The sequence below is a fragment of the Canis lupus genome, chromosome 19, assembly GCF_003254725.2.
Source record: "Canis lupus dingo isolate Sandy chromosome 19, ASM325472v2, whole genome shotgun sequence".
Lineage (NCBI taxonomy): Eukaryota > Metazoa > Chordata > Mammalia > Carnivora > Canidae > Canis > Canis lupus.
The window spans coordinates 29,393,527-29,421,425 of record NC_064261.1 but is presented as its reverse complement, the minus strand read 5'-3'; the positions used below and the strand labels follow the sequence as shown (position 1 = coordinate 29,421,425).

Sequence of the window (27,899 nt, the reverse complement as noted above, 5' to 3'; positions counted from 1 at the left end):
GGGGAAAAAATGAAACAGTAAAGGAGAAAGAAGTGCTGAGGATAGGGAAAGAGGTTTCTTTTTAAATAGGACTGGTGGCAGGGAGGGCCCACTGAGAAAGTACAGATCCGGAGGAGTTGAAGAAGGGAGAAATGTCCATCTTGGGAGAAGAGCCATCCAGGTAGAAAAAACGGCAAGTGCAGAAATCATTCTGAGGGAGGAGGATGTCTACTATATTCTAAGCACAGAAAGAAGGCCAGAATGACAGAGGCAGAGTGTGGCAGGGGAAAAGTAGGAAATGAGGTCAGAGGTAACAGGATGCCAAATTGTGTAGGGATTTACAGGGCATTGTAAGAATTTTGGTTTTTACTGAGAGGGGAAGCCATTGGAAGATTTTGAGCAGAGAAGTAAAGTGACTTTATTTTTAAAGAACTACTTTAGCTTCTGTTTTGAGAATAGACTGTTTAGGGAGTAAGGGACTTTTGAGAATAGATTGTAGGGAAGTAAGAGGGACCGTTTAGGAAGCTCTTGCAATTCTGCAAGTGAGACAGTGGTGGCTAGGGAAAAGTGCAAGCAGTGGAATGGTGAGGTGTCTGGATATATTCAGACAGGATGGTACACGGGGTTTAATAAATTGATTGACATAGGATGTAAGCAAAAGGGTAGTTAAGGGGATTCCCAATATTTTTGACTGAACAGTTTAAAGAATGGAGTTGCCATTTATTGAATGGCAGAATCCGGAAGGAGCAGATTGGGAATGGGAAGCAATAAATTCAGCTATGGAGATGTTAAGTTTGAAATACCTATTAAAGGTCACCCGGGTGGCTTAGTCTGTTAAGTGTCCAACTCTTGAGCTTAGCTCAGGCCTTAATCTCAGGGCCATCAGTTCAAACCCAATGTTGGGCTCCATGCTGGATATGGAGTCTATTTTAAAACCAACATTGAAAAAAAAAAATAAAATAAAATAAAACCAACATTGAAATGACTATTAGCACATAGAAATACCAAGACAGTTAGATATTTGGAATCTGGAGTTCAGAAGAAAGGTCTAGGATGGATATGTAAATTTGGGAGACACAAGCACAAAAGAGTATTAAAAGCCATGAGATCATCTAGATAGTAAGTGTAGACAAAAATTTGACAAATTTAAATAAAGACTGAGCCCTGGAGCACTCTAGCCTGTAAAGACTGAGATGATAATGAAACCAGTAAAGGAGACAGAAAGGTCAGCCACTGAAATAAAGGGAAACCAGGAAGAGCAACCAAGTCAATTGCTAATGGGCTTTAATTGACTATTGCCATAACATTGGGGTGGTGAGGATGGAAGCCTGATTGGAATGGGTTCAAAAGAGAGTGGTAGGAACAGAATTGGAAAGAGGAAGGATAGATAATTGGACACAGGAAGTAGGGGTTGAAAAGTAGAGTGAAACTTCAAGGGATAGGTAGGGTCAAGAGAATAATTTTTAAATTACTTGTATTTTAGGATTTTTTAAAAGGTAAGATTCTCCCTTAAATATAACCTGAATACCATCATCATACCTCAAAACTTAACAACACCTAGTATCATGGTCTACCCAAACCTCACATTTCCTTAATTGTCTCATAATTCTTTTGCTACCAGGTTTACTGAGATTCATATACTATACAATTCATCCATTTAAAGTATGTAATTCGGGGATCCCTGGGTGGCACAGCGGTTTGGCGCCTGCCTTTGGCCCAGGGCGCGATCCTGGAGACCCGGGATCGAATCCCACATCAGGCTCCCAGTGCATGGAGCCTGCTTCTCCCTCTGCCTGTGTCTCTGCCTCTCTCTCTCTCTGTGACTATCATAAAAAAAAATAAATAAATAAATAAATAAATAAAAAATAAAAAAATAAAAAAATAAAGTATGTAATTCAACAGTCTAATACAAAGAGTTATACAATCATCACTAACAATTCTTTTTTTTTTTAAGATTGATTTATTTATTTTAGAGAAAGCATCAGCAGGAGGGGCAAGGGAAAGGGAGAGAGAATCTGAAGCAGACTCCATGCTGAGCACAGAGCCTGACACAAGGCTCAGTCTCACAACCCAGAGATCAAGACCTGAGTCTGAAACCAAGAGTTGGATGCTTAACTGGCTATGCCACCCCAGCACCCCTACAGTCCATTGTAGAACAGCTTCATCAGCCCAAAAAGAAACCCTATACCTATCAGTACTCACTACCCATTTTTCCCCAACCTATCAGCCCTAGGCAACAATCAATTTATTTTTTTGTCACTATGAATTTTCCCTTTCTGGACATTTCATATAAATGGAGTCATGTAATATATATGTTTGACTGGCTTCCTTCACTTACCATGTTTTCAGGGTTCATCTATATTATATTATAGCATGTGGCAGTACAGTACTTCATTCCTTTTTATTGTCAAAACATATGTATGTGCCACAATTTTTTTATCCACACATTTGTTATCCACACATTACTTGATGGACATTGGGTTGTTCGGACTACTTTTTGGCCGTTGTAGATAATGCTGCAATGAACATCTATTACAAGACTTCACTGTGGAAATATGTTTTCAGTTTTCTTAAATATCTTCTTAGGTTTGGAATTGCTGAATCATATAATAACTGTATGTTTAATCTTTTCAGGAATGGCCAGGCTCTTTCCATAGTGAAGCTGCCATTTTATATTCCTACAAACAGGATATGAAGGTTCTAGTGGAGACATCCTCACCAACACTTGTTAATATCTGTCTTTTTTATTATACCTATTCTACTGGGGGTATAGTGCTATTTCACTGTGGTTTTGATTTGCATTTCCCTGATGACTAATGACGTCAGTCATCTTTTTGTCGCATATTGGCCATCTTGTATAGCTCATCTGAGAACTGCCTATTCTGATGCTTTGCCTACTTTTTAAATTATGTTGTCCTTTTTATTATTGAGCTGTAAAGTTCTTTATATATTCCAGATTTAAGTCCCTCAGCAGATACATGATTTGCAAATATTTACTCATATTCAGTGGGTTGTCTTTTCATTTTCCTGATGATATCCTCCAAAGCACAAGGTTGTCATTTTAGTGTCCAATTTATCTTCTTTTTCTTTTGTTGCTGTATTTTCGGTATCTTATCTAGGAAACCATTGTGTAATCCTACGTTTTCTTAGAGTCTTACCCTTTTGGCTCCTACATATAGATCTTTGATCTATTTTCATTTTTATTTGTGGTTTAAGGTAGGGGTCCAACTTCATTCTTTTACATATAGCTTTCCAGTTGTCCCACCACCGTTTGTTGAAAAGCCTATTCTTTCTCCTTTGCATTGTCTTGGCATCCTTGTCCAAAACCAATTGACTATAAATATATGGATTTATTTTTGGACTCTAAATCTATTCCACCAATGTATATGTGTATTTTTATGCCAGTACAAACTGTTTCAATTACTGTAGCTTTTTAGTTTGTAAAATTGGGCAATATGAGTCCTTCGATTTTTTTTTTTCTCTCCAGTTGTTTTCGCTATTTGGGATTCCTTGAATTTCCATATAAATTTTCTAATCATTTTGTCCATTTCTGAAAGAAAAAATGCAGTTGTGATTTAGATAGGAATTTACTGAATCTGGAAATAAATTTGAAGAGTATTGCCATCTTAGTAATATTAAGTCTTTTGATTCATAATCATGGAATGTTTTTCCATTCATTTAGATCATCTTTAGTTGGGGCACCTGGGTGGCTCAGTGGTTTAACATCTGCCTTGGCTCAGGTCATGATCCCAGAGTCCTGGGATCAAGTCCCACATCAGGCTCCCCACAGGGAGCCTGCTTCTCTCCCTGCGTGTGTCTCTGCCTCTCTCTCTGTGTCTCTATCTCTCATGAATAAATATAGTCTTTAAAAAAAATAGATCATCTTTAGTTGCTTTCAACAATGTTTTGTAGTTTTCCTAGTATAAGAATTGTTCATTTCATTTTCAGATTATTCATTGCAAGTATATAGGAATACAATTAATTTTTGCATATTGACCTTGAATCCTGTAACCTTCCTAAACTCATTGATTATTTTTGTAGTGGATTCCTGAGCATTTTCTGGAAACAAAATTATGTCATTTGCAAATAGATACTGTTTTTGCTTCTTTCTTTCCAGTCTGTATCACTTTTATTACATTTTCTTGACTGATTTTTTCCAGCTAGAACCTCTAATACAATGTTGAAGTGTTAAGAGTGGACTTCCTTGTCTTTTTCCTGATCGTAAGCATTCAGTCTTTTATCATGAAATATGACATTAGCTGTGAGGTTTTTATATATAGCCTTTATCAGATAGAGCATGTTTTCTTTTATTCTTCTTAGTTTATTGAGTATTTTATCATTATTAAAGGCTTTGGGATTTTGTCAAATCCATTTTCCGTGTCTGTTTTGATGCTCGTGTGACTTGTCCTTTATTCTGTTAATATAGTATATTACATTTATTGATTTTCAGATGTGAAACCAACTTTCCATTCCTGGGATAAATCCCACTTGATAATAGTGTTATGATCCTTCTTATATGTTGCCGAATTTTGATTTGCTAGCATATTAAAGACTTTTACATCTATACTCATAAGGGATACTAGTCTTTAATTTTCTTGTGATATCTTTGTTTTTGATGTCATAGTAATAGGGACATACAGAATGAGTTGGGAAATATGCTCTCCTCTTCTGTTTCAGTTTTTTGGTTCTTTGTGTGTTTTTTGGAAGAGTTTAGAAAGTATTGACAAATATTGTTTTCTTAAATGTTTTGTAGAATTCACCAGTGAAGCCTTCTGGGCCGTGGCTTTTCTTTGTGCGTATTTTTGTTTTATTTTGCTTTTTTGTTCTTTTATTGCTAATCTCTTGTTATAGATCTGTTCAGATTTTCTATTTCTTCTTGAGTCAATTTCAGTACTTTCTGTCTTTCTAGGAGTGTATCCATTTCACCTAAGTTATCTAATTTGTTGGCATTCAGTTGTTTATACTATTCCCTTATGATCCTTTTTATTTCTATAAGCTTAGTATTAATGAACCTGTCTTACAATTTTTTTTTTACAGTTTGTGCAAATCAGGATCCAAAAGCCAATACATTGCATTTGAGTTATTTCTTTATCTCTTAGGTCTCTTTATGTTTTTTAAGGTTTTATTTTATTTATTCATGAGAGACACACAGAGAGAAGCAGAGACACAAGCAGGGGAGAAGCAAGCTTTGTGTGGAGAGCCTGATGCAGGACTCAATCCCAGGACCCCGGGATCACAACCTGGCTCAACCACTGAGACACAAAGGCACCCCTTCTAGGTCTCCTTAGATTCCAACCCCCCCCCCCTCCATCTCACATTTCCTTGATATCTATTAACTGCAGAAACCTAGTTATTTACCGTATATATTTCCCACATTCTAGGTTTTTCTGACTATATTGCTGGGAGTCTCTAACATATTCTCTACCCCCTAGATACTCTATGCCTTATTCTGATTCAAGTTTGAGTTTTGGCAGAACTACTCCATATATCCATCAGGAGGCACATAATTTCTAATTGTCTCTCTTTGTGAAATGATCAGTAATTAATTACCATTGCCTAGATTTGTTCCAATTGAATAGTTCAATTGAAGGCAGAGTAAATAAAGCAGAGTAAGTAGGAGTACTCGTCAATCCAGAGTATGTGGGATCTTAGCTAAACATCTTTACCAAATTATCTTTTGTCTTTGGGCCTCAATGTTCTTATCTTACGAACAAGTGCATAAACTATAAACAACTTCTAAGGCTTCTTGCTATTCTAATATACTGACTAAATACTTAAGGAATGAACTTAATCTCTAGCAGATACAATTTGGATGCGTTGGGGGATTCCTAGGTGGCTCAGCGGTTTAGCACCTGCCTTTGGCCCAGGGCATGGTCCTCGAGTCCTGGGATTGAGTCCCACATCAGGCTCCCTGCATGGAGCCTGCTTCTCCCTCTGCCTGTGTCTCTGCCTTCTCTCTCAACTCTCAATCTCTCTCTCTCTCTCTCTGTCTCTCATGAATAAATGGGTGAAATCTTAAAAAAAAAAAAATTGGATGGGTTAAAAAGGATCTGCTAGGGGCATCTGGGTGGCTCATTTAATTAAGTGTCCAGCTCTTGATTTCAGCCCAGCTCATAATCTCAGGGTTGTGAGATCAAGCCCTGAGTCGGGCTCCATGCTCAAGCGGGGAATCTGCTGGAGGTTCTCACACACTCACCCTGTGCTCCCCCCCCCCCCAAAGTAAATAAATAAATATTTTAAAAATAATAATAGAAGGATCAGCTAACATGGTATTATTCTTCCCATCTCAGACCATTTAGGTTCATTTCAAAGCCACAGTTTGTCAATGATTAAATTCAATCATATATATATAACAAAGTCAGTTAAAATCATTGTAAAAGCAGGGAGATTATGCCAAAAGCCTTGGTTCCTGGATTCTGGTTCTGGCTGTGCCTGCACTCAGCTGGTCACATTCTCTCTCAAGGTCCTATCCACAAATAAAAGATGTTAGTGTTCACTAAAGGCATACAGGCTTTATAATTTTATGCCTTTTGTTGATTTTTCCCCACAGCTTTTGAGAATGATATTTTTATTTAATTTTTTTTTTTTTTTTTTTTTTTTTTTTTTTTTTATGATAGTCACAGAGAGAGAGAGAGAGAGGCAGAGACACTGGCAGAGGGAGAAGCAGGCTCCATGCACCGGGAGCCCGACGTGGGATTCGATCCCGAGTCTCCAGGATCACGCCCTGGGCCAAAGGCAGGCGCCAAACCGCTGCGCCAATTTTTATTAATATCGTCAGCCCTAGGGGATCCCTGGGTGGCGCAGCGGTTTGGTGCCTGCCTTTGGCCCGGGGCGCGATCCTGGAGACCCGGGATCGAATCCCACGTCGGGCTCCCTGCATGGAGCCTGCTTCTCCCTCTGCCTGTGTCTCTGCCTCTCTCTCTCTCTCTCTCTCTCTCTGTGTGACTATCATAAATAAATAAAAATTAAAAAATATATATATATATCGTCAGCCCTACCTTTTTTTTATCTGTTTTCTGATTATATTCTACTTATCAGCGGATTGATGGTGCCTGCCCTAGGTATCAGCTCATGTATAAAATGCATCTTTGGTATAGAAAACTCAAAGTAAATGCATCAAAATATTAGTGAATGATTATCTGTTGGTAGTAAAATTGTTGGTCATTTAAAAAACTTACATCTGTATTCTTCATCTTATTGTATCAACATATATTTTTGTAATTGTTTAAAAGTCATTCTTGGGCAGCCCGGGTAGCTCAGCGGTTTAGCACTGCCTCCAACCCAGGGCCTGATTCTGGAGACCCGGGATCAAGTCCCTTGTCAGACTACCTGCATGGAGCCTGCTTCTCCCTCTGCCTATGTCTCTGCCTCTCTCTCTCTGTCTCTCATGAATAAAGAGATAAAATCGTTAAAAAAAAAAAAAAAAGTAATTCTTAAAATATTTAATAGCATATTTTTGACAGCATGCCCTAATGAACAAATCACCAAATTCCAGGTAAGAAGTTTATTTTTCTTCCTATGATTCCATTAGGCAGTATCTCTCACTCTAGGTTAACTTAAATACTTTAGTAATAGGTACTTATATTTAATTAGATGGCTTTACTTAATCTTCAGTAATCTCAGGGAAAAAATATTTTATGCCTACAGAAATTAAAATTCATGAAGAGCAGCAGCAATGCATATTGTCATCATCTGTCATAGCATATATGGAATCTGAATTTGCATTACTTGGGGAACAGGTAGTCTCTTTACTAGAGAAGTGTTGTGTATTTACAGAAATATTTGAGCAGAGACAGGGTGTGTCTTTTGTATGTGATGAAAACAGGAGATCAGAAACTAGTTTGCTAAATTGTGTTTATAACCACTCCCTCTCTTAGTACTTGACTTACCTAGTAAGTATCACCCACTGAAGGAGACAGTACAAGTGTCTGGCTAACCTCTCATGAGTTTCCTAACCTGGCAAGGTGTTTAATGAAGAGGATAGGTATAGTTTCCAATACTGTCACAACTAGTGAAATTGACGTTAGAAAAACCCATTTCTTAGTAACAGGCAGTATGAAAGTATTTTACCATCAGAAGCATGACAAATCTGGGTGGTTCTATGAGCAGCTCTGTTGCAGAACAAATGATTAAAGATCCCTTTAAACATCACCTGTTGCCTAGTGTGTCATAATCCAGATCTGTTCAGGCTTTTTGAAGACAATTCCTTACACTTAGTAAGAACAAGGGCAATGCCAAAAAGTAAGTAACCTGACAGTTTGGGGATTTCAGCTGCCATCGGTGAGGTCTCCTGAGCAACTGGTCCATGCCAGTTCTCAGACGGACTCCTGTACCAATGACCTGATCAACCCATCCAAATGCAAAGAACCATTTAGAGACTTTTTTGAATGTGAAATGCTTGTATTTTTACATTATCTAATAGCTTCTCCTTTGGTGGAACTTGACCTGCCCCTGGATAGACATAGCTGAAAAGATACAGTTTTTATACTCAAGGAAGTCAGTTTAGTAAGGAAAATAAATTGTTAGACTATATAGTTCCTACAGTGATGGAACATAAAAAGGGTTACTTAGCAGGTGTGGGTGGGTCAAGAAAAGCTGAGGAGGAATGAAGGGAATGTTCTTGAGCTAAACCAAACAAAACATTGAAACTCACCATTATGACATTCAGACTCCCAGAACTGGAATGGTGTTTTAGGTAATTCCCATTTGGACAAGGTTTATTTTTTTCTAATAATTTCAAGCAACTCAAAATCTTTGCATTTTAACTAGTTCGCTTAGAGTTTCACAGATAATATTTCCCAAAATGGACCTATTCTGACACGTGGACCATCACGCATACTCACACACATACATACTTCATGGTCATTTGGCAAAGTGAGAAGAGAGTTCATTAGGTAGGTCAGAATGTGTAAATGAAACTGCCCTACTATGTCTGTTTTAACAAAGTAACAGATCTCTGCCTGTATTTCCTCACATGTATTAAGGATGAGATAATTCCAACCATCTATTGTAAATTGTAGGGTATGCCTGATTGTCATGCATGGGAATCTGTGCTCTTCCAGAATTGCACAATTGTGTTTCTTCTATTTTTGTTTTTGCCACATTAATTATATCATGTAGTACTTGAAATAGAGTTGGAGTCTGTCACTCTGCCAGCTTGCAGTTTAAAAGTTAAATGATGCATTAAGAAATCAGCAAGTGTTAAAATTATTTATAAGATTTATGTTTGCCATATTTTATAGCTGGTGTTATTTATTTAGAATTTCCTGTTCCTGGATGAAATTCTCTTGCCTTCTGCTGTTTGCAACAACTCACGTTCTATTTCTCCTTTTCAATAATCTCCTTACATTCATGCCATATTTTCCAGTTTTCCTTATTGCTTCAGCTAATTTCTAAGTAAATCATGGCATACACAATATGAGTTGTTCACAGTCACTAAACTCTTATCCTCAAATGTATTTTGATTTTCTCAATTCCCAAAATTTGCCTTTGCTTGTGCATGATTTAGCTATATGACACACACACACACACACACCCGCTATGAATTTCTCTTTCTCTCGTGCACTTGGCACACTGCATTTCTCTGCATCATCTACCACACTGCCCTGGCATTCTGAGTCATCTGGAATTAAGCACCCTCCCTACTATTAACTGTGTAATATTTAAATTCCACTTACCAGTCTTCTTTTGAATTCAAACACCACGTAAATTAAACTGACTAAAGTTGCTTTTAACCTGTAATTCCTGATTGCAACAGGTAGTTGCCGACTCTTGAAACTAACAGGTTTGACTAGAAGCAGACAGTTCTTACTCCCACAGAACTTAATATTTTACATTTATATAAATTCAGAAGGTAAGATCCTACCTTTCTTGTCCATGAGGACTCTTTGCTCATTGATAACACAATATCTTAATTTAAACAAAAAGTATTTGCACCATACTTCAGAAAATAAATTCGATTCCTCAGTGTCAAGCAAGAGGAAAGTAGGAAAATTTTACTACAGACTACCAACCACTTCAAGGGATTTACCAGACAATTGCTGGTATAAATTACAAAGACAATGCTAATCTATAACTATATGAAATGCCAGGACATTTGCCTGGCAAATGGCAAGTGGGGTAAATTTGACTCTGCATCTTCAACTTGGGCATATGAAAAATATAGCATCCCTAAAAGTTGTCCAAGGATTTGAGATCACCAGGATTTATCCAACCAGCTTGATGGAAATGATGGAGGAGAATTTCAGAGCCAAGAAATGTTTTGACAAACCTCAAAATCTACCTCAGAATCTTGGAAAGTTGGATGGAGAATGTATCTTAGAGATCATTCATCCACCACTCTTGTTTGTGAGAAAACTGAAGTCCACAACTGTCCAGGGATTCACCCAAGGTCTTGCGCTCCTGCTTAGTGACAGATTCAGAACCAAACCTCGATAATCCTAGCACCATTTCAGTAGTCTTAAAAAGCTAGCTGGCAAGTAAATTTGAACCCTCTAACAGAAGATAGCCTATATCCAGCTCCTGATGCCCCTTTCTCTGAAAATGAGGCAAACGGTTGGGACATTTTTTTTTTTTAATTTTTATTTATTTATGATAGTCACAGAGAGAGAGAGAGGCAGAGACACAGGCAGAGGGAGAAGCAGGCTCCATGCACTGGGAGCCCGATGTGGGATTCGATCCCGGGTCTCCAGGATCGCGCCCTGGGCCAAAGGCAGGCGCTAAACCGCTGTGCCACCCAGGGATCCCGGTTGGGACATTTTTAAAAGAAAACACTGATTATAAAATGGGAAGAAATTCTTGTACAGACTGGCTAATTGGAAGCAAGTCTTTGGCTTCCCCAAGACAAAGGAGAATCTTTAGTCATGAAGTTAAAAACTGATGGTGTCACCAGAGCTGACAACCTTTTTTAGAAGCAGCATGCTGAAATTAGAACTGAAGAGAAGACTTTACAGAAGCTTGAATTTAGAGCTATCTCACAATACTTGGAGTTAGTTTGTATTTTTTGTTTGCATTTAACAAAGGATCAGGCATGCAACAAAGAAACAGGAATTCCTCGTGTTGCCCGGCCAGATCCCATTTCCACCGCTCTGTTCTGAATTTGGCACTTATATTTTCATACCGGTTTTGTGTGTTTCATATATGTAAATGTATCCATAAGTAATATTTGGTATTGTTTTCATATTTTAAGTTTTATATAAGTGCCATAATATTGTATATATCTTTCTGCAACTAATCCCCTCCTTTCTTAATATTATGTTTTTGAGATACATCTTATAGGTAAAAAGGGTAGCTGGAGTGTTAATTTGTTTTTAAGTACTCTATGGTATTCATAACTATATGAATGTTTTGACGCTTATCTAATCTCCTATAAATGGACATCTAGTGAGTTTCCAGAGATTTGTTTTGTTTGCTGGAATTTTTTTAACTTGCTATATAAACATTTTTATAAAACCTTCTACTTGTGGGTTGTATGCTTGAGTTTCTCTAGTGACATTTATGAGGTCTTAACATATGTATATCTTCAACTTAACAAAAACATCTCAGAAATAACCAGCAGAATAGGAGAGTGTGCATACTAGCACTATGTATTTAAGAGTCTAAAATGGCATTTCTTTATGGTGTTAATTTGTTTTCCTGATTTCTCACGGAACTGAGTGTCTTCCCATGTGTTCACTGGCAGTTTGGAGCTCCCTTCCTGCCTGGGTCACTTTTTAGATGAACAGTTTACCTTTTTATTACTGATTTTTAGAAATTCTGTAGTCAGAACATGAATCTTTCATAGCTATTTGCAGCCAGTATCTTGTCCCTATCTGGAATACTATTTTTTACTTTTTTATTATGATGTCTTATATGATCAGTTTTATCAACCTTTTTCTTTTTGATGTGTGCTTATTGTTTCTTCTAAAAAATATGTCCCCACTCCAAGGTCATAAAGATATTCTCTTGTAGTTCCCTCTGATATTTTTAGGTTTGGTGTTTTTACAACCGTTAGGCATTTTTTTATATACACATAAAATTTACTTTTGTGTGCGGTGTGAGGTAGGAAACTAATTTTATTTTTTTCCAAATTGACAATCAGTTGTTTTGAAACCTTTTATTGAAAATGCCACCCTTTCCCAAAGGGTGGGACATATACTTTGGATTTTCTTTTGGTTCTGTCATGTTGTTCTTTTATTCCTGTGCCTTAATGCACATCTTAATTACTATACCTTGATAGTAGTAAATTACAGTATTTGGAAAGTAAGCCCCTACCTACTGAGTAAACACAATGGGAGCTAGCTATATTTGAGCTATCTCTCTTGAGCTGCCCCCCCCCCCAAAAAAAAGGGGGGATGCATACTGCAAGGAAAAAAATGCAGGAAGAAACTATGGGATGTGCCATTGGGCAGTGAGTGGCAAAGTTGGAGCCCTGGAACTGGAGATTGATATCCTGTACCAAGGGAACTGCGCTCTGTGGAGATCTGTGGGGCCCTCCTAAGAGCTCATACGGTGCTTGCTTCAGCAGCACCTATACTAAAATTGGAATGAAACAGAGAAGATTAGCTTGGCTCCTGTGTAAGGGTGACATTCAAAGAGCTCACACATGTGCCCCGTAAGAGATCCAGACTTTGGATACCTGCCCACAGAAGGCCTTGTGGGCAGTGTTACTAAGTAAAACAACAGCAATCACAGAGGATTCCAGTTGCTCCCAATGAAGTAAAATATTTGCTCTGAAAATGAAGTAAAAAAAAAAAAAAAAATACAACTTATCAAGAATAAAGTACTTAGGAATAGATTTAACAAAAGGAGTAGATGACTTACATATTGAATATTGTTGAAGGAAATTAAAGAAAACATAAATAAATAGACCAGAAACCTTAATATTGTTAAAATACTCTCCAGGAGCACCTAGGTGACTCAGTCGGTTGAGCAGCTGGCTGGCTCTTGGTTTTGGCTCAGACCATGATCTTGGGGTCCTGGGATCAAACCCCACTTTGGGCTCCCTGCTCAGTGGGGAGTCTGGCTTAAAGGATTCTTGCTCTTCCTCTGCCCCTCCCCACCACTCATCTCCTTTTCTATCTCTCTTTCAAATAAATAAACAAATCTTAAAAAAAAAAAAAGATTCCCTCAAAAATGATCCACAGATTCAATGCAATATCTATAAAAAATCTCAACTATCTTCTGCAGAAACAAGACACACTGATCCTAAAATTCCTATGGGAATGCAAAGGACCAAGAGAAGCCAAAACAATCGGGAAAAAAGAACAAAGTTGAAGGACTCACACTTCCTGATTTTTGGAACTTAATAGGAAGTTATCAAATAGTAAACTTACTACAAAGCTGATAAAAATAGTGTGGTACTGGCTAAGGATAGACCATTGGAATACAATTAAGCATCAAGAACTAGACCCATGCATCATGCATCTGTGTTCAGTTGATTTTCAATGAGGTCCCAAGATAATTTAATAAGGAAGGAATAATCTTTTCAACAAATAATTCTGGGACAACTGGATAGCTAAATATAAAAGGATGAAGTTGAATCATTTCTCCATACCATATGTAAGAAATGGATGCATGGGTGGCTCAGTCAGTTAAGCATATGCCTTAAGCTCAGGTCATGATCCCAGGGTTCTGGGATCAAGCCCCATGTCAGACTCTGCTCATGATCTCTCTCTCTCTCTCTCTCTCTCTCTCTCTCTCAAATAAGTAAATAAATAAAATCTTTTTTAAAATCATGTAAATCTAAAGCTGATCTTTAAAAAATAAGACTAGGTCAAAGACTTACATGTAAGATCTAAGCTGTAAAACTCTACAAAGAAAACGTAAGAATAAATCTTAAATGTCCTTGTCCTCATATTAGGCAATGGTTTCTTAGATATGACACCAAAAACAAACAACATTAAAAAAAAAGATAAATTGAATTAAATTAAAATTTTAGACTTTCACACTTCATAGGACAATAGGGGAAAAAAAAAACACAAGAAATGGAAGAAAATATTTGCAAATCATACATCTGATGAATGTCTAATATCCAGAATATTTAAAGAACTCTTATAAGGGGATCCCTGGGTGGCTCAGCGGTTTAGCGCCTGCCTTTGGCCCAGGGCGCCATCCTGGGGTCCCAGGATTGAGTACCACGTCGGGCTCCCAGCATGGAGCCTGCTTCTCCCTCCTTCTGTGTCTCTGCCCCTCTCTCTCTCTCTGTGTCTATCATAAATAAATAAATAAATAAATAAATAAATAAATAAATAAATAAATCTTTAAAAAACTCAATAATAAAAAAGCAAGTAACCTAATTTAAAAACGAGAGAAGGATCTGAATAGACATTTCTCCAAAGAAATATGCAAATGGCCAATGAGCCCATGAAAAAGATAATAGCCATTAGGGAAATGCAAATCAAAATCATATTGAGATACTACACACATCCACTAGAATGTCTGTAGTTTCAAAACAACAGAAAATACCAACTGTTGGTGAGGATGTGGAGAACTGGAACCCTCATAAGATGCTCCTGTGTATGTAAAAGGTACAATTGATTTGAATAAGTTTGGCAGTTTCTCAAAAAGTTGAAGATAGAGTTAAAATATGATCCAGCAATTCTGCTTCTAGGTAAATACCCAAGAGACACATTGGGTATACATATTAGATAGAAGCATTATATTTACACAAAATCTTGTACACCCAGGTTCATAGCAGTGTTATTCATAGTAGCTAGGAATTGAAACAACCCACATGTCCATCAGCTAATGCAAATAAAATGTGATTTATCAATATAATAATTACTGAACCATAGATCGTAAACCTTGAAAACATTATGCTAAGTGAAAGAAATAAAAGGCCAAATATTGTATGATTTTGTTTATATGTAATGTCCAGAATAAGCAAATCCAAAGAGACAGAAAGTAAATTAGTGGTTGCCTAGGGCTGGGGTAGAGGAGGGGATGGGTGCTGGGAGTCATAGAGGAGTGACTGCTGATGGGGACCTTTCTTTTGGGGGTGATGAAAGTGTTCTGGAGGTAATGGTGATGGTTACAACCTTGTGAATATACAAAAAAAATACTGAATTGCACACTTAAAATGGAGAGTTAATGATATGTGAATTATACCACACTAAAGAAATCACCTTAGGGTGTCTGGGTGGCTCAGTCAGTTAAACATCCCACTCTTGATTTTGGCTCAGGTCATATGATCTCAGGGTCCTGAGATTAAGCCTTGTATCGGGCTCCCTGCTGGGCATGGAGTCTGCTTAAAGTTCTCTCTCCTTCCTCTGTCTCTCCCCAGCCCTGTGCGCCACCACTGATGCACATGCTCTCTAAAATGTTAAATAAAATTTAAAAAATAATAATCACCTCAAAAAAAAAGCAAAGGCCATTTGCCTTTTTTCACCATCTATTTTTCATCTCCAATACCCAAGGAGCTAGAACCTAAAAGTGGGACAAGTAGGCAGGAGTCAAGCAGACCATGCCCACACTGTCCCAGTAGTCTATGAAGTGGAAGGAAGATTGCTTTGAATTAGATATGAAAAATAAAGATTGTTTCACTGACTATAAGTGATGGAAATATAATGATAGGTGCCTTGAATGCCACTTAGGCATGAGAAGGGAAGGTTTGTCAAAGTATAGTTGAAGGCAGGGACATGACACAAGAAATAAAATCACTTAATGTTAGGGCTCCTGGGTGGCTCAGTCGGTTAAGTGTCTGCCTTCGGTTAAGGTCGTGATCCTGGGATCCTGGGATCAAGCCCCACATTGGGCTCCCGCTCATCAGGAAGCCTGCATCTCCCTCTGCCTCCCGCTCCCCTGCTTGTGTGCTCTGTCATATAAATAATCTTTTCATACTTAATGTAATTGATATGTGAAACTTCTCAATAATCTGATTACATTATAAATATATGTAAAATACCTTGTGTACATGCAACATTAAATAAAAGTTATGACTGTTGTTCTTGTTTGGAGAAGATAGAATTAGTGCACCAAAAGAATGAGGGTCAAAACAGCAAGCCACACCCAGATATTGACCTCCTGCTATCATTCCTTACAAAAAGGAACCAGGGACTGACTGATTCCAGGTTGGGAACTGAGAATGTACAAGGCACATCTAAGAATACTTTTTTTGAAGAAAACTAGAGTCTTCAAAGACAGGGTTGTATCAAGGGGACTCAGGAGCAAACTGAAGGGGGCTCCCACTGGCCAAAGTATAGAGATGACTTCCACTAACCCATTATTTTTAAGATGTGAATTATGGGGAAAGAATTAAGCATTTACCCCACTTTTCAAGTTAGAAATGTATCTCAGAGTAACCAAACATTCCCAAGTGATAAAGGAAAGCTCTTCTTTCGAGAAGGATGCCTGCTAATAAATATAGAACAAATGATTAAAGTCTTAAGTTTTGTCAGCTTTTATGAAATAGTTGATTCAGACAATTAGCAGATACAAAACCATTAGGTGGAAGTCTGATGGAAAAAGAAAAACTGAAAAAACTTTAAGTATTTGCATGGTGTCATACACATAATTGTTCAATGGACACTATTACCACCTTTGCACACAAATCACTCAGTAAATAGGGGCAATAACCACACATTTTGTATCACCCGGTGTGGTGTTATATGTAGTAAACAGCATCACCTACGAAACAGTTCTTGTCAAATACTTATAATCAGTCCAATCAAGATTTAGATATAACTTCCAATTTACAGGAAATTTGGCAGAAGAAGACCAAAAAATATTAGCAAGAGGAAACAATCAGATGAATCTAGAAATTGAGACATTCAATAAGATGTCCTGACCTCTTCAACAAGTCATAGTCATGGGGAAAACTTAGAGGCAGAGAGACTTTTAGATTGATAGAGACTCAAGAATCCTAACAAAAGTAATATATGTCCCTTATTGAATCTTTTTTTTTTAATTTTTTTTAAATTTTTATTTATTTATGATAGTCACACACAGAGAGAGAGAGGCAGACACAGGCAGAGGGAGAAGCAGGCTCCATGCACCGGGAGCCCGATGTGGGATTCGATCCCAGGTCTCCAGGATCGCGCCCTGGGCCAAAGGCAGGCGCTAAACCGCTGCGCCACCCAGGGTTCCCTCCCTTATTGAATCTTGATTTAAAAAAAGACAACTGTAGGTGTGCCCAGCTAGCTCAATTAGAAGAGCATACAACTCTTGATCTCAGGGTCATGAGTTTGAGCCCCATGTTGGGTGTAGAGATTACTTAAATAGACTTTAAAAAAACAACTGTAAAAAAAAAAAAAAAACTGTAAAAGCCACTTGGGGAATATTACAGTAGTCTGAATGCAGACTGAGCAATATATTTTTAAAATTCTTCTTGGGGGGGGGCAGCCCCGTGTGGCTCAGCGGTTTAGCACTGCCTCCAGCCCAGGGCGTGATCCTGGAGACCTGGGATCAAGTCCCACGTCAGGCTCCTGGCATGGAGCCTGCTTTTCCCTCTGCCTGTGTCTCTGCCCCTCTCTCTGTGTCTCTCATGAATAAATAAATAAAATCTTTTTAAAAAATAAAATAAAATAAATAAAATAAAATAAATAAAATAAATAAAATAAAATAAATAAAATAAAATAAAATAAAATAAAATAAAATAAAATAAAATAAAATAAAATAAAATAAAATAAAATTCTTCTTGGGGCAGCCCGGGTGGCTCAACGGTTTAGTGCCTCTGCCTTTGGCTCAGGGCGTGATCCTGGAGACCCGGAATCGAGTCCCATGTCGGGCTCCCTGCATGGAGCCTGCTTCTCCCTCTGCCTGTGTCTCTGCCTCTCTCTCTCTCTCTGTATCTCTCATGAATAAGTAAATAAAATATTTTTTTGTATAAAAAGTAGAAAAGTATAACTGTGTTAGGAAGCAAAACATCACTACTTATTTCATTGACTTAACTTTTTATGTGTTCTGTTGAAGCTGAGTTACTATACTGTTATTTTTAGAACTCATTTTATTTTTATAACCATATAAAAGTAGTTTTAAGATTCAAATAATGCAGAAAGACAAGCCCCTGGTCTAACCCTCTATCATTTAGGAATTTGTAGAAAACAATACAGTCAAGAGCAAAAATGAGAAAATTAATAAAACCAAAATTGGTTCTCCCAAAAGAATAAAACTATGGTCAAGATATTTTTTAAAAAGACACAAAAAGGAAGAAGTAAATAAAAACAAAATTAAAAAAGAGAAATAACTGAAGATAAAAATGAGATTTAACAAAACCACAATGAGATCCCACCTCACACCAGTGAGAATGGTGAAAATTAACAAGACCGGAAACCACAAATGTTGGAGAAGATGTGGAGAAGGGGGAGCCCTCTTGCACTGTTGGTGGGAATGTGAACTGGTGCAGCCGCTCTGGAAAACTGTGCAGAGGTTCCTCAAAGAGTTAAAAATAAACCTGCCCTATGACCCAGCAATTGCACTGCTGCGGATTTACCCCAAAGATACAGATGCAATGAAACGCAGGGACACCTGCACCCCGATGTTTCTAGCAGCAATGTCCACAATAGCCAAACTGTGGAAGGAGCCTTGGAGTCCATCGAAAGATGGATGGATAAAGAAGATGTGGTTTATGTATACAATGGAATATTACTCAGCCATTAGAAACGACAAATACCCACCGTTTGCTTTGACATGGATGGAACTGGAGGGTACTATGCTGAGTGAAGTAAGTCCATCGGAGAAGGACAAACATTATATGGACTCATTCATTTGGAGAATATAAAAATAATGAAGGGGAATAAAGGGGAAAGGAGAGAAAATGAGTGGGAAATATCAGTGAGGGTAATGGAACATGAGAGATTTCTAACCTGGGAAACGAACAAAGGGTAGTGGAAGAGGAGGTAGGAGGCCGGATGGGGTGACTGGGTGACGGGCACCGGGGGGGCACTTGACAGGATGAGCACTGGGTGATATAGCATATCACATATCATGATATGTGTTCATATCACATATTGTTCATATCACATATTGAACTGATATAGCAGTTCAATTTGCCAATTGAACTCCAATAAAAAAATAATAATAAAATAAAATCATTATTAAAAAAATAAGATTTAAATTCTAAAATAATTTTATAACAAGTATACACCAATATTTTAAAACCCACAAAAAGTGGATAAGTTTCTAGAAAAATAAAAAGTTCTAATGTTGATGAAAGTAGAAGAGAAAATTAGAATAGTCCAATAGGCATTAAGAAAATGAAATTGCGGTATTCCTGGGTGGCGCAGCGGTTTGGCGCCTGCCTTTGGCCCAGGGCATGATCCTGGAGACCCCGAATCGAATCCCACATCGGGCTCCCGGTGCATGGAGCCTGCTTCTCCCTCTGCCTGTGTCTCTGCCTCTCTCTCTCTCTCTCTCTCTGTGTGTGTGTGTGTGTGTGTGTGTGTGTGTGACTATCATAAATAAATAAAAAATAAAAAAAAAAGAAATTGCAATTAAACAAAACTTCTTCCAAAAAAGTGTGGGCCCAGACAGTTTTACAGATGATTTTATACTTAACTTTCAAGAGATAAATAACTCTTACATACTGTTTGTTTCAGGAAATAGAAAATGAACAAAGCTTGCCGTGTTCATTTTATGAGTCTATTGTAACTCTGAATTCAAAAATTGAATAAAGCAGTACCTGGGTGGCTTATTTGACTGAGTATTTGGCTCTTGATATTACCTCAGGTCTTGATCTCAGGGTCATAAGCTCAAGCCCCATGTGGGCTCCAGCTCAGTGTGGAGCCTACTTAAGATCAAAAAAAAAAAAAAAAAAGAACAAATTCTAAATAAGGACATTCTAAAAAATGTCAATTAGATTAATGTCATATATGAACATATATTTGAATATCCAATATAAAATATTACCAAGCTGAATTCAATAGTGAATTTTTAAAAATAATGACTCAATGGAGAAACTTTAGAAGAATTTCTTTTAAGATTGACGAAAAATAAGCTGTCTACTACCTTGGCTACTCTTAAAATTATACTAGAGGGGCCACCTGAGTGGCTCAGTGGTTGAGTGTCTGCCTTTGGCGCAGATCATGATCCCAAGGGTCCTGAGATCGAGTGCCGCATCAGACTCCCCGCAGGGAGCCTGCCTCTCCCTCTGCCTGTGTCTTTGCCTCTCTCTGTCTCTCATGAATAAATAATAAGTAAAATCTTTAAAAAATAAAATAAAATTTTAAAATATTTATATTACAGAGGTGCCTGGGTGGCTCAGTCATTTGAGCATCTGACTCTTGATTTTGGCCCAGGTCATGATCTTGGGGTTATGGGATCGATCCCTACATTGGGCTCCACGCTCAGCAGAGTGTTTGCTTGAGATTCTCTCTCTCCATCTCCCTCTGCCTGTCCCCCTGTGTTCTCTTCCCCCTCTCAAATAAATAAATCTTTTTAAAAATAATAATAAATTGCTAGACATGATGGACAGTGCTCTAAGAAAATGAAAACAAATAAGCAATATAAGCATTAGAAATAAAGAGATAAGCTATTATTTTGTGAAAAACAATATGATCAACATAGAAAAATCAACAATTAACAAACTATTGGAACAGAATAGATACATTATATTTTATTCAACCAGTCTCCTCTTAAGGGGAATTTGAACTGATCTTATGCTATTACAAATCATGCCATAATGTATAATCCTGTGCATAGGTCCCTATTTGTGGAGGTAAGTCTTCAGAGTAAATGCTTGGAAGTGGTATTGCTAAATCAAGAGGTAAAGGCATATGAAATTTTGTCAACCAAATTCACTCCAAATGGTTGCATCATTTTGTACCCCCATTAACAATGTATAAAAGTACCTGTTTCTTACAAACTGTGGTGTCAAATATTTGGATTTTTGTCCATCTGATAAGTGAAAAGTGGCATTGACATTTTACTGTACTTCTCATTTACATTTTGTTAATAAGATTGAACATCTTTTTCTACATTTAAGGCTGTTTGTCTTTCCTTGTCTATGCTGCTTACCCATCTTTCTATAGAGTTTTTGCTCATCAGTTTTTTAAAAGCTTTGTTTCTTATAGTTAAAAAAAAAGAACAACCTGAATGTCTACAATTTGGGGATGGGTTAATCAAATTATCCTATAGCCATACAATGGAATATTATACAGCTATAAAGATCGAAGTTGATTACATGTGCTTCTCCTCCTAGGAGCACCTAGGTGGCTCAATGATTGAGCATCTGCCTTTGGCTTAGGTCATGATCCTGGGGTCCTGGGATCAAAGCCCGCATCAGGCTCCTTCTAGGGAGCCTGCTTCTCCCACTGCATATGTCTCTATGTCTGCCTCTCTCTGTGTCTCTCATGAATAAATAAATAAAATCTTTAAAAAAAATCTCCTCACTACACTATTAAATAAAAAAGCAAATACTGTGATCCCATCTATAAAGCAATAAGGCCATATATAAAACCACACATGAGAAAGGGACGCCTGGGTGGATCAGTGGTTGAGCATCTGCCTTCAGCTCAGGTCATGACCCAGAGTCCTAGGATCGAGTCCCGCATCAGGCTTTTCTCAGGAAGTCTGCTTCTCCCTCTGCCTGTGTCTCTGCCTCTCTCTCTGTGTGTCTCATGAATAAATAAATAAAATCTTTCAAAAAAAAAGAAAAAAGCAGAAACTAGGGATAGTCCTGACACCCTGTTTTATCAAATCTTCCAGGTGATTTTGATGTGTACTCAAGTCTGAAAAATCACTGTCCTAAATCAGTGTTACTAAATATGGCTCTCATACCAGCAGCATCAGCATTACCAGGGAAGTTGCTGGAAAGGCAGATTCATGAGCCTCAAGACTGAACTAATCAGAATCTCTGGGTGAGGTCCAGGAATATGATTTAAGAAGCTCTCCAGGTGATTCTGATGCACACACAAGTCTGAGAATCACTGCTCTAAATTTCTCTTAAGGTTCGGCTCTTTTTTTTAAGTGAAAAATTAGTTTTAAGAGAAAAAAATCATTCCATGCTTATAAGTTTCATTGAACAGACTAAGCCTCACTTGATCTTTTCTCACCTTATAAGTAACACCAGTACATTTAAACAGTAGATTTCCAACTTCTTTGACTGGGACTTGTTATGAAATGCATTTTATATCCTGATCGAATGCACAAGTACATGCACATACACACTGCATATATAATCAAAGGCACAGTATTTTTGAAACAAAGTTTCTTACTGTGTTAAATGTTCTCTGATATTTTTCTATTATAATTTTTTTCTTTTAAAAACGATCATGATGCAGGTTGGCTAATAGGATAGGAATCAAGCTCGAGCCAGCAGGAAGTGAGAGCAGACTTTATTGAAAATGTAGAGTGTGTAAATATAGACAGAGTGTCCAAGAGACTGGCAAAAGAAAAAAGAGTGAGTCTTGTCTTTGCTTGGAGGGTCAGGGTTTTTAGTAAGGATTGTGGCTCAGTTCATGTGATGTGTCTTCTCAGGCATCCAAGATCAAAGGCAAGTGTTTAGGTGTCCCCCATGTCACTAATGCCCTGGAGCCAGGGGTCTCAGCAAATCAGTGGTCTTGGAAAACGTTCATGACAACCCCACCTAGCCATTCCTTAGATGTTATCTATTGAGCTGGAAGACTCCAAAGAAATCATTAACTCTGGGGCACCTAGGAGGCTCAGTTGGTTAAGTGTCTGACTCCTGATCTGAGCTCAGGTCTTGATCTCAGGATCTTGAATTCAAGCCCCACATTGACCTCCATGCTGAGCATAGAGCCTACATTAAAGGGCAAAAAATCATTAATTCCTTGACCTTTACAAGGAGAACATACTATAAGATGTATATAAGGTGGGAGTGGGGGTCCTAGCAAGAATAGAAGCATGAAAAAGAGTAAAAAATGGGGTCTCTTCAGTTTCCCCATTCCCCCCCCCCGCCCCCCTTTTTTTTTAAAGATTTTACTTTTAAGTAATCTTTACACCCAACATAGGGCTCTAACTTATGGCCCTGAGATCAAGAGTCACATGCTCCACCAAATGAGCCAGCTGGGCACCCCTCCATCTCAATCCACTAAATTAATTTTACAACGCATCAGTAGGTTGAAACAATGTTTGAAAAATACTGATTTACACAAGTTCTTTTGGGAGAAAGCAAAGCTGTAAGGAGGGTAAATTTCAGAGGTGAAAATAGTTATCAGAGAGAAATGTGGATACTGATCTGTAGTAGAACTTTAAGAAGCCCATAGAACTAACCAATAAAAAGGGGAGGGTGGGGCAGCCCGGGTGGCTCAGCGGTTCCGCACCGCCTTCAGCCCAGGGCCTGATCCTGGCGTCTTGGGGTCTAGTCCCATGTCAGGCTCCCTGCATCGAGCCTGGTTCTCCCTCTGCCTGTGTCTGCCCCTCTCTCTGTCTCCCTCATGAATAAATACATAAAATCTTAAAAAAAAAAATACAGATGAAACAAAGTGATAAAGGTTAGAATTAAAGGCACAAAGAGGCACCAAGCAGTTACAAACAAAGCAAAATTAGTAAAAATTAAGGTAGAGCCTATCAACCTAGATAGAGAATATTATGTAATTATAAAAGGCACAATAAAAGAAGATGATATAATAGTTATAAACCTGTATGCACTAAACAACTTAGGAGCTGAATACATTTTAAAAACTAAAAATAAGACTAATATATAAAAATTCATGAACCATGTAAAGAAAGTAGATAATATTTATACACAATTTAATAGAGAAATGTCCTTCATATAGGAAAATTTTTGTCCATGGAGCACTTACAAAAATTGATCATGTCTTTTGCAAAAAAAGAGTTACAAATTTGAAAAGTAGCAGCCTTGTTTATTTACTTATTTACCATAAGTTGCCTAGCCACTTCCCCATAAGCACTTACCCTCAGAAGCCCCAACCCCCCCCCCCTTTTTTTTTTTAAATATTTTATTCATTCATTCATGAAAGACACAGAGAGAGGCAGAGACACAGGCAGAGGGAGAAGCAGGCTCCATGCAGGGAGCCTGACATGGGACTCAATCCCCGGTCTCCAGGACCATGCCCTGGGCTGAAGGCGGCGCTAAACCACTGAGCCACCCGGGGCCACCCTGTAACTGCCCTCTTGAGTCACATTTCCTTGTCAACTTTTGTGTGTAGGTATGTCATTAAATCTGGTTTTCCTCCGGTTTTTTTTTTTTTTTTTAGGTTTTATTTATTTATTTATTTATTTGTTTATTTATTTATTTATGAGAGACACAGAGAGAGAGAGAGGCAGAGACACAGGCAGAGGGAGAAGCAGGCTTCACTCAGGGAGCCCGATGTGGGACTCGATCCCGGGTCTCCAGGATCACACCCTGGGCCAAAGGCAGGTGCTAAACCGCTGAACCACCCAGGGATCCCCTGGTTTTCCTCCTGTTAATCGATCTCTTATCAGTTTGATTTACTGGTCCCACCTAATAAAACCAAGAGGAGGAGTTTTTACCCCTCCTCTACAATGTATAACTCTGAAATTATAAATTATCTTGTAGGTAATATGAAAGGAGAATACCATATACCAAAACCTGTAGGATGCATCAAAAGTAGAGCTGAAAAAAATAAACAAGTTTAAGTAATTTCATTGCTAAAGAAAGATCACATAGAAAATAGCTATCAGGGATCCCTGGGTGGCGCAGCGATTTGGCGCCTGCCTTTGACCCAGGGCGCGATCCTGGAGACCCGGGATCGAATCCCACATCGGGCTCCCGGCGCATGGAGCCTGCTTCTCCCTCTCCCTGTGTCTCTGCCTCTCTCTCTCTCTCTCTGTGACTATCATAAATAAATAAAAATTAAAAAAAAAAAAAGAAAATAGCTATCATATTAAGGAATTTTTTTAAAAAGGAGAAAAGGATTAATAAATAATAGGTTGAGACTAATAGAATGGAAAACCAAAGGAGGAAGAGGAGGAGGAGGAAAGCAATGCTTGATAAATCCAAACTAGGGGATCCCTGGGTGGCTCCGCGGTTTGGCGCCTGCCTTTGGCCTCAGGGCGTGATCCTGGAGTCCCAGATCTAGTCCCAGATCGAGTCCCACATCAGGCTCCCTGCATGGAGCCTGCTTCTCCCTCTGCCTGTGTCTCTGCCTCTTTCTCTCTCTCATGAATAAATAAATAAAATCTTAAAAAAAAAAAATCCAAACTAAAACTTTGAAAAGAGCAGTAAAACAGGTTAACTTTTTTATGAGCCCAATTAAAAAAAAAAAAAAAAAGAGTGATGTGGGAAACAGGCAGAAGGAAATATAGATAAAATATAGATAAAATGGCCTTATAACCTGCAGCCCATTGACAAATACTTGAGATAGGCAGATTATAACATCCCCCCCCCCCCCCCCCCCCACGATCCTGTGAGTCTTTAGCATATGAAAGTCCTTCCCTGGGATGCCTGGGTGGCTCAGTGGTTTAGTGCCTGCCTTTGGCCCAGGGCATGATCCTGGGGTCTCAGGATCAAGTCCCACATCAGGCTCCCTGCGGGGAGCCTGCTCCTCCCTCTGCCTCTGCCTCTGCCTCTCTCTCTCTCTCTCTCTCTCACTCTCTCTGTGTGTCTGTCATGAATAAATAAATAAAATCTTAAAAAAAAAAAAAAGAAAGAAAGTCCTTCCCTTATCTTTATTTCCCTCAACCCCAAGGTATATAGTCAGTTGCTCCTCACAGTCCTGGGGCAGCAGCAACTTCTGCCCACAGTTCCTGCCCCTGTGCTTTAATAAAATCACCTTTTTGCACCAAAGACGTCTCAATCTTTCATGGCCAACGGCATCAGACCTCACTAACATTTCAAAACTACATCAAGAGCGCATGTAAAAATAAGCAAGAATAGGAAAGAGGAAGGAGACATAACCACAGAGGCTGTGTGGCTGGAGTGGAGCAAATTAGAGAAAAAGATTTCAGGGATGGGGTCACAAAGGTAAGTGGGGGTCACACCACCTGGGGCCTTTTATACACCGCCGTGGGGCGAGGGGGTGGTGGGAACCAACCCCAGAATGGTGTGAAGTCCTTGAAGCTAAGTGTTGTGTGAATTGTGTCCCCCCAAAGCTATGTTGAAGTCCTAATTCCTAGTACCTATGAGTGTGACCTTATATGGAGATAGAGTTTTTTTCAGATGTAATTAAGTTAAGATGAAGTCATCCTGGATTAGGATGGGCCCTGATCCAAAGACTAGTGTCCTCTTTTTTTTCTTTTCTTTTTTTTTTTTTTAATTCATAGAGACACAAAGAGGAGAGAGAGGCAGAGACACAGGCAGAGGGAGAAGCAGGCTCCACGCAGAGAGCCTGATGTGGGACTCGATCCAGGGTCTCCAGGATCACACCCCGGGCTGCAGGCGGCGCTAAACCGCTGCGCCACCGGGGCTGCCCGACTAGTGTCCTCTTAAGAGGAAAGAATTTTGGAAAAGAACAAGACACAAAGATGGGATCAGAGATGGAAGTTAAGCTGCTATAAACCAAGAAATGCCTGGGTCTCTTATTTTTTTTTAAAGATTTATTTATTTATGATAGACATGGAGAGAGAAGAAGCAGGCTCCACGCACTGGGAGCCCGACGTGGGATTCGATCCCGGGTCTCCAGGATCGCGCCCTGGGCCAAAGGCAGGCGCCAAACCGCTGCGCCACCCAGGGATTCCCCCATGCCTGGGTCTCTTAGAGGCTGGAAGAGCCAAAGGAAGCTCTCCTACAGTCTTCAGAGAGAGCATGGTCCTGCTGACACCTTGATCTTGGACATCCAGCCTGCAGAGCTGTGAGAGAATGAAAATCCACCTAGTCTGTGGAACGTTCTGACAACAGCCCTGGGAAGTGAAGGCAAATGTGGATATATGCAAAAGAAAAGGAGGAAGAGGGTTGTATTCAGGAAATTAGTAATGGTTACCTCAGAGGAGTGGTTACCTCAAAGGGCATTAGGTTGGGTGTAGATTATCAGCTTTACCTTTATATTTGTGCATAAAGATTCCTTAATGAATACCTCATGTTTATTCATCTTAAAATTTTATGCGACGCTTTTCAAATTAGGGTAGTAACACATTCTTAACTGTAACAAGTGAAATAATTCAAAATAAATATTGGAATTTCAGATAATCAATGAAAAAATTTTAATGTATGTCCCGTACAATATTTGGGGCATATTTACACTAAAAGAGTAATGTCATCTCAAATTCACATTTGCCTGGGCAGCCTGTAGTTAGTCTGGCATGCTCCTCCACGAGATTGCCACATAGCTTGCTGTTACCTCATGCAGGTGTTTGCTCAACAGTCACCTTCTCATGAATGCCTTTTCCAACCATTTCATTTCAAATCACAGCCCACCTCCCACCTCCACTTCTCCCCAGATCCCTTTCAGCTCGACCACCAGCTTAAAACATAGTTTCCTGTTTATTTGCTCAGAATCTGTCTCCCTTAGTACAGAATATAATCTCATGAAGGCAGGGATTTTGATGGTATGTTCACCGCCTACATAAATCCCAGATGCCTACAATACTGGCCCATAGCAGCCTCTCAATAAATCCATACTGAGCAAATGCAAGCATAAATGCATTAGTGAGGCAAGCATAAATGCAAGCATAAATGCATTAGTGAGGCTCTGCTAGCTTTCTCCAGTGCCATGAGAGCAGGTGGTTTTTAGCAGTTCCTGGGAACAGACAAGAAAAGAGCCCGCAGCCTCTGCCCTCTGGTCGAGCTGGCAGTATCAAATATTTTCATTTATTCATCTAACGTACTTTGAGCACCCATTATCTGCCAGCGCAGTTTGTTGCCAGAGATGTTGACTAAATAATTTCACAGGGTCCTGTGGTTTGGAGGAGGAGATAGATATCAACACACACTAGGTGGATGGTTAATCACAGTGATCTCTCTATGGAGGGAAAGAGCAAGGACAGCATAATCTGGTCTGGTGGTCAGGGAGGACTTCTCAGATGAGCGGAGCTGGAGCTGAGATCTGAAAGCTGAGCCTGAGTTAACAAGAGCAGAAGTATGTAAACCAAGGCATGTAGTGGAGCAAAATTTTCCATCCCAA

At 38.8% G+C, this 27,899-nt stretch overlaps 1 long non-coding RNA gene and 1 pseudogene across 1 annotated transcript in view; both read left to right on the top strand.

The window, feature by feature from the left end:
* LOC112647771 (uncharacterized) overlaps positions 1-27,899 on the top strand; it is a 44,443-nt gene that overhangs the window by 3,360 nt on the left and 13,184 nt on the right. The window lies entirely within an intron of this gene.
* On the top strand, positions 12,469-12,568 carry LOC112650049 (U6 spliceosomal RNA; annotated as a pseudogene).